The following is a 7,138-nucleotide window of genomic DNA, read 5'->3' as shown; positions in this document are numbered from 1 at the left end:
AGTTCTACCCCTTCTTCTTACACTATTTCCTTTTAAACCAGTGACTTGCTTTATGCCAGTAACCCTTGTCCCCTCCCTTGATTTACTACTCTTTCTACCCCCTCCCTTATTATTCCCCTCTATTTATTTTTAAGGCCTAGTGAATTCCCTCCCCTTCTTTTCCCCTCCCTTTTATGACCTCCCAACTCCCCTACTCCCCTTGGTTTTTCTCTTCTGACTTTCTCAGTGGGGTTGGATAGAGTTTTATATCCCAATGGATAAAGCTACTCTTCCCTCTCAGGGTTAATAACACTGAGAGTAAGGTTTAACTATTACCTGTTAATGCTCTCTTCCTCTCCTTCTTATTTTTATTTTATTTTTTTTAAACCCTTTTACTTCGGTGTATTGTCTCATAGGTGGAAGATTGGTAAGGGTGGGCAATGGGGGTCAAGTGACTTGCCCAGGGTCACACAGCTGGGAAGTGGCTGAGGCTGGGTTTGAACCTAGGACCTCTTGTCTCTAGGCCTGACTCACACTCCACTGAGCTACCCAGCTGCCCCTCTCCTTCTTATAATAGTATTCATCCATTCCCCTTCCCATGCCCTCTTTGTGTGTAATAGAATATCCTATTTTTCTTATTCATTCAAGTTCCTCTTGGTGTCCTCTACTATTCACCTCCCTCTTTCCCACCCCCATATCATCTTAGACCATTTAGTATTCCAACCTCTCCCTATGAATAATTCTTCTAATTACTATAATAGTAAATACTATAATAGTGAATAGAGTTCCTTAAAGAGAATTATACATAACATTTCTCCACATAGGAATACCAATAATTAGATCATATTGAAGCCCTTAAAGAGGCAAATTTCAAAAATACAAGTTTTCTTTCTTTCCCCTCTGTTCCTTATTTACCTTTTCATGTTTCTCTTGATTTTTGTGGTTAGATATCGAACTTTCCATTTAGTCCTGGTCTTTTCTGTGCAAATACTTGGAAATCTTCTATCTTGTTGAATGCCCAAACTTTCCTTTGGAAGTATATGGTTAGTTTTGATGGGTAGGTGATCCTTGGTTGTAGACCCAGTTCTCTTGCCTTTCTGAATATCATATTCCAAGCCTTGTGGTCTTTTAGTGTGGGCTGCCAGATCCTGTGTGATCCTGATTGGTGCTCCTTGATATCTGAATTTTCTCTTTCTGGTTTCTTGTAAAATTTTTTCTTTTACTTGGAAGCTCTTGAATTTGGCTATTATATTCTTGAGGGTTGTCTTTTCTAGGTCTAGTGTAGAGGGTGATCTATGGATCCTTTCAATGTCTATATTGCCCTCTTGTTGTAGAACTTCAGGGCAATTTTGCTGAATAATTTCTTTTAGTATGGAGTCCAAATTTCTATTAATTTCTGCTTTTTCAGGAAGACTAATGATTCTCAGATTATCTCTTCCAGACCTGTTTTCTTGGTCTGTCACTTTTTCATTGAGATATTTCATGTTTCCTTTTATTTTATCAGTCTTTTGACTTTGTTTTATTTGTTCTTGCTGTCTTGAGAGATCATTAGTTTCTAATTGCTCAATTCTAGCCTTTAGGGACTGGTTTTTGGCTATAATCTTTTGTTTTTCCTTTTTAATCTGGTCATTTCTGGTGTTCAATTTGCTTATCAGTTCATTTGATTTCTGAGCCTTACTTTCCAATTGCAAAATTCTGCCTTTTAAACTGTTATTTTCTTGCCAGATTTTGGTTTCTAATTTGCTTACCATTTCATTTGATTTTGGGGCATCTTTCTCCAATTGGGAGTTTCTGTCTTCTAACCTGTTTATTTCCTTTTGTGCTATTTCACACTTGTCTCGCCAAATCTCTTCCATCTTTCTCATCATCTCAGATTTGAACTCTTCAATAGCTTGTGGCCAGTTTTCATTATTTCTGGAAGGTTTGGATATGATTACTTGTTTGTTCTCCTCTGCTGTTTGTTCTTTTGTCTGGATTTTATCTGTGTAAAAGTTGTCAAGTGTTACAGATTTCTTCTTGATGATCTTTCTCTTTTGGGGTTCTTGTCTCTGGCTTTCCATTGTTAGCCCTGCACCCTGACAGGTTTATCCTCACACTCAGGGTCTGTCTGCGCTCTTTAGGCTCCTGAGGTCTCAGTTGTTCTCAGGGTCAAGCCTCCTGGTGGTCCCCTTTACTTGTTCCTCTGCCCAAGGCTCCTTTTACAGTCTCAGGGTATTGCTTCCACAGTTGTGAACCCCTTTTGCACTGGGTCTCCACTCAAGGGCCTGAGTTCAAGATCCAAATCCTTGCCTGAGCTCAGGATTTGTGTCTGGGCTTGAGTCTGCGCCCTCACTCATTCACTCAGGGTCTGTGTTCAAAGTCCACGCGTGTTCTTTAGCCTCTTGGGGTCTTAAGTCTTGCTGCTCTCAGGAGCAGGCCCTGGTGACCCCAGGTAGCTGCCAAGGACTTAATCTGTGCCCCAAACTTGCTCTAACTCTTGTGTGCTGGCTTTGGCACTGTAGGTGGTGTGGGGTAGGGAAGGGGGTTGCTCAGCTTGCATTTTAGTGAGAGCTGTTTCACCCCTTTATAGCATGGGAATGCCCTGATTCCACATACCTCCAATGCTGTGCCCTGTTGTGGGGTCCCTTTGTTCCTCTGGATTTGTTTTTATGTCTTCTTGAGGAGTCTTGTATGTTTCGGTTAGGAGAGCTTAAGCAGCTGCTTTTTACTCTGCTGCCATCTTAACCAGGAAGTCTCTCTCCCTACTTTTATTTTTCTATAACACTGGGTACCATAAATTCAAATATCATTGCTATACACATGCTTCCTAGATCTACATATCCAAAATTAATATTTCTCCTAAACTCAATCCTAACTGCCTTTTGGACATCTCTAATGATTCATGGTGTTATACTAGTGATCTCTATGCTTGGAATGGACTCCCTACTCACCTTGATTTCTAGGTTCTCTGGATTTTTTTTGAGACTCAGTTCAAAAACTCAAATACCACCTTTTGTGATCATCAGCCAATAGCTCCTACTAGGTACTAGGCACTGAGCTAAGTTAGGAAAGGAGAGAATTTTGGAGGAAAAGATTGTTAGTTCAGTTTTAAACACATTCAATTTAGAAGACTTTTTCTAGTGCTACTAATGTTTTCCTTATGAAGGTATTGGCATCAGTTACCATTTACAGCATAAACATCTGGAATGTTCATAATTATTTGAGCTTTTTCTCCTCTATAAGAATGTTTTGCTTTTCTTTGTACCTCCATTGTCTAATTCAGTGCCTTGCTCATATTAAGACCTTAATAAATTTTCATTGACTGACTATAAAGAAGACACTGCACTAAGTTTTGGGGTTTTAAAAGAAAAGGGAGGGGCAGCTGGGTAGCTCAGTGGATAGAGAGCCAGGCCTAGAGACAGGAGGGTTTAGGTTCAAATCCGGCCTCAGATACTTCCCACCTGTGTGACCCTGGGCAAGTCACTTGACCCCCATTGCCTACCCTTACCACTATTCCACCTATAAGTCAATATACAGAAGTTAAGGGTTTAAAAAAAAAGAAAAGAAAAGGGAAAAAACCCAAATAAAACCAAACAAAAAGGTTTTCAACTGAATTGCAGTTAAAGGGAGTAAACTATAAACACATATAATTTGAATAAGATACCACAGAACAGTGGTCTCTAAACACTATCTAGCAATGCCTTCCTTTAAAAACAATTTGCACATGAATAAATTAATGATTATGCCCTTCTCTCCAGTGCTTTTATTTTATTTTTTAAATAACATATCTTCTATCCTAGAATCAATACTAATTATCTTTCTAAGGCAGAAGAGCATTCAGGGTTGAGCAACTGAGGTTAAACAACTTATCCAGGATCACACAGCTAGGAAGTATCTGAGGCCGCATTCAAACCCAGGACTTCTTGTCTCTAAGCCTGGCTCTCTATCCACTGAGCTACCTAGCTGCCTTCTCCCCTATGTTTTTCATCAATTTACCCTAAAGTTAATGAAATCAATGACCTTGAGAAATATTGCAGATATTATGGTACTTTTGACTTCCACAAAAAGATTGCTTAACTTTGAATTTACCTGTTTCAACTTACAATGGTGCCAGCAACACAATGACACCATTCATCAGTGTCATAAGCTTCTCTATATCTAATGATTTTGGCCATGGCAGATCCGGTCCTTTTTGAGAGTCATCACACTCCAACTCAAATGTGAAGTCATTGCACAATACTGTGTTGAGTAATCTCTATAGTGCATTTACTCACTGTCAGAGCAAATTTATAATGCTCATCTTGCTTTTGTTGACTTTGATATGAACTTAAATGGGAACTTTTGAGGAGTTTTGCAGAAGCTGCAGATGACATAGAAAAAGTTTAGAAACTCATTTTTACTTAACACTGACCTACATATAATCTATGAATAAATACTCAATCCAAATGTTACAATAAGATACTCTAAACATCACATAAAAGGAAAAGAAAAAAAAAACCAGACTTCTCTTATATGAAGTGAAGGCCAAAAAATTTCATGTGGATTTTCCAGATCACAGGGCCACCAGGCCCTACTAATCCCCAAACCCTGAAATGTGGAAGGGATACTATATTTGAATTATTTGAGTTTGCCTTCATATTTCCATTGGTCTAGAATCAATGATTATATTTTATATAAAATGGTCAGAATTCAAATACCTGTAATCATTTCAACTACTTCTTAGGATTCATTATTTGCACTAATCCTTTTTTAATTCATTTTTAAAATTGATTTTGATATGAACTTTAATTTTTCCCAATTACATGTAAAAACTATTCACAGTAATCTTAACCAACAAAGTGAATGAGAGATCCTGGCTAAAAGAGACAAAATTCAACTTCATTATCATCACAGACACTAGGTTGTATTGGATCCATTACTGAGAGACTTTAGAAGGATATATTTTTCTGAAAAGGAATAGAACAGATTTTTCTAAAGTAATACGTGAAGAGGTTAATAGTACACTTTAACAAATTATCTTCTTGTAAAGAAAATGAGCAAAAGAGGAGAGATGAATGGAGAAAGAGGCAGAAAGCAGAAGAGTCCGTCCTCTCAAAGCCCCATCATCATTATTGGGGTCACAGAGGGAGTCTAATGAGACACAGAGGCTAGTTGTATTATCTTTTGATGATCTTAGAAGAATGGAAAGAGAGGGGGAAGGGTTTAGACTGGGGGTAGGAGGGGAAACATAGGAAGATAAGGTAATATTTGTGAGAAGTAAAATTAATATTAAAATCCTCAAAGTATTATATTTAATAAGATTTATTAATAAGCTAGAGTAGAAAGGGTGCTGACCTGGCTGTGTACGCAGAAAAAAGAGAGAGAGAGGAGTTACAGAACTATATAAACAATAATGTAAATACACACGCAAATGAAAAGGGAAAAGGAGTTTTGGGATGAGGAAGGAATTCTGGGAGATGGAATCCAAGGGTTCAAGATTTTTTTTTAAACTATACACATTGAAACCGCACTCTTATTTCAATTAGTCAAAGAGGGAAGAACACACACACACACACTCACACACACACACACACACGCACACACGCACATACACAACACACTCAGAGTTGGATGCAGAAACAGATTTCCCTTAATCAGGAAGGAGGGAAAAGAGAGAACAGAGAAGAGGATGAGGAAGATAAGATGGTGTATAGACAAAGGGCAAGATTAGAAGAACCAAGCAAAAATCAACTAAACTTGGAGATGAATCACAAAGAGAAGTTTAAAAGAAAAGATTATAAGAATCTGTGACTGAGTTCTAGGCAAAAGAGAGAGAAGTGTCAGGGAATAGAAGTAGATTGACTTAAAGTTGGGGCACTGATGCTGAGCAGACTCATTTCTCTTCATCTATTTTTAGTTGATTTTTAAATAGAACTTCTTTTTTACAAAAATGAAAATACAGAACTCTAACCAATGCAATGATCAACCATAATTCAAAAGATCTCATGATAAAGCATGCTACCATGCATAACCCAGTGGAATTGCTTGTCACCTCTGTGAGGGGGGAAGAAAGAAGGAGGGAGAGAACATGAATTATGTAACCATGGAAAAATAGTCTAAAAAATATATTAAATAATGTGGAAAAATGAAAATAAAAATAAATGAGCATTTATTAAGAAAAAATCACTTAGAAGATAATGAAGAGGCATTATAGGTATGAGTAGGCTGTAACACATGAAAAGTAAAGAACTATAAGAACTTATGTAAATGACTTAATAAAATGAATGTAATATGAAAGAAAAAAGCATGCGACCCATCTCTGGACAGAGAGGTAATGAACCTGGGGTACAAATCAAGACTTTTTTTTTGTTGTTGTTGCATGGCCAATGCTGGAACCTGTTTTGGTTAATTTTGAATATTTGTTATGAGTTTCTTTTTTTGCTTCTTTTTCAGTGGGTGAGGGGTGGGGTAGGAGAGAAAAAAGAGATTTTTGTTTATTGAAAAAATAAAATATTTTTAAAGAAGAATATTGGTTGAATGCAACTAAGATTAGAAGGAAAAGCTAACTGGAAAAATATCTTTGCAGTAAGTTTCTCTGATAAAGACCTTATTTCTGAGATACATAAAGAACTGATTTGTAAAAATAAACCATCCCCCCAAATAAGTGCCTAAGTACTATTAACAGGCAGTTTTCAAAAGCAATTCAAGATATCAAAAGAAATGAAATCTAAATTGCTACCAATTAGTGAAATGAAAATTAAATCAACTGTGAGGAAACCTCAGATTGGCAAAGTTGACAAAACAGGAAATGGCAAATGTCAGAGTGGCTGTAGGGAAAAAAAAGGCACATTGGTATGCTGTTGTTAGAGCTGTGAATTGGTCCAGCTATTCTGGAAAGCAATTTGAAGCCATACCCACAAAAGTAAATAAACTTTGTGATACTACCAGTAGGCCTATACCCCAAAGACATCAAAGAAAGTCGAAACAAGCTGTTGTTCAGTTGGTTAGTCTTGTCTGAGTCTACATGACCCTATCTCATGGGATTTTCTTGGCAAAAATACTTGAATGGTTTGCCATTTCCTTCTCTAATGTCTCTCTATTTTACAAATGAAAAATTGAGGAAAATAGGGATTGTGACTTGCCCAGAGTCACACAGACAATAAATGTGTGAGGCTGGATTTGAACTTGGGTCTTTCTGACT

Source organism: Gracilinanus agilis, chromosome 2 (genome assembly GCF_016433145.1).
Source record: "Gracilinanus agilis isolate LMUSP501 chromosome 2, AgileGrace, whole genome shotgun sequence".
Classification (NCBI taxonomy): domain Eukaryota; kingdom Metazoa; phylum Chordata; class Mammalia; order Didelphimorphia; family Didelphidae; genus Gracilinanus; species Gracilinanus agilis.
This window is presented reverse-complemented; position numbering follows the sequence as displayed.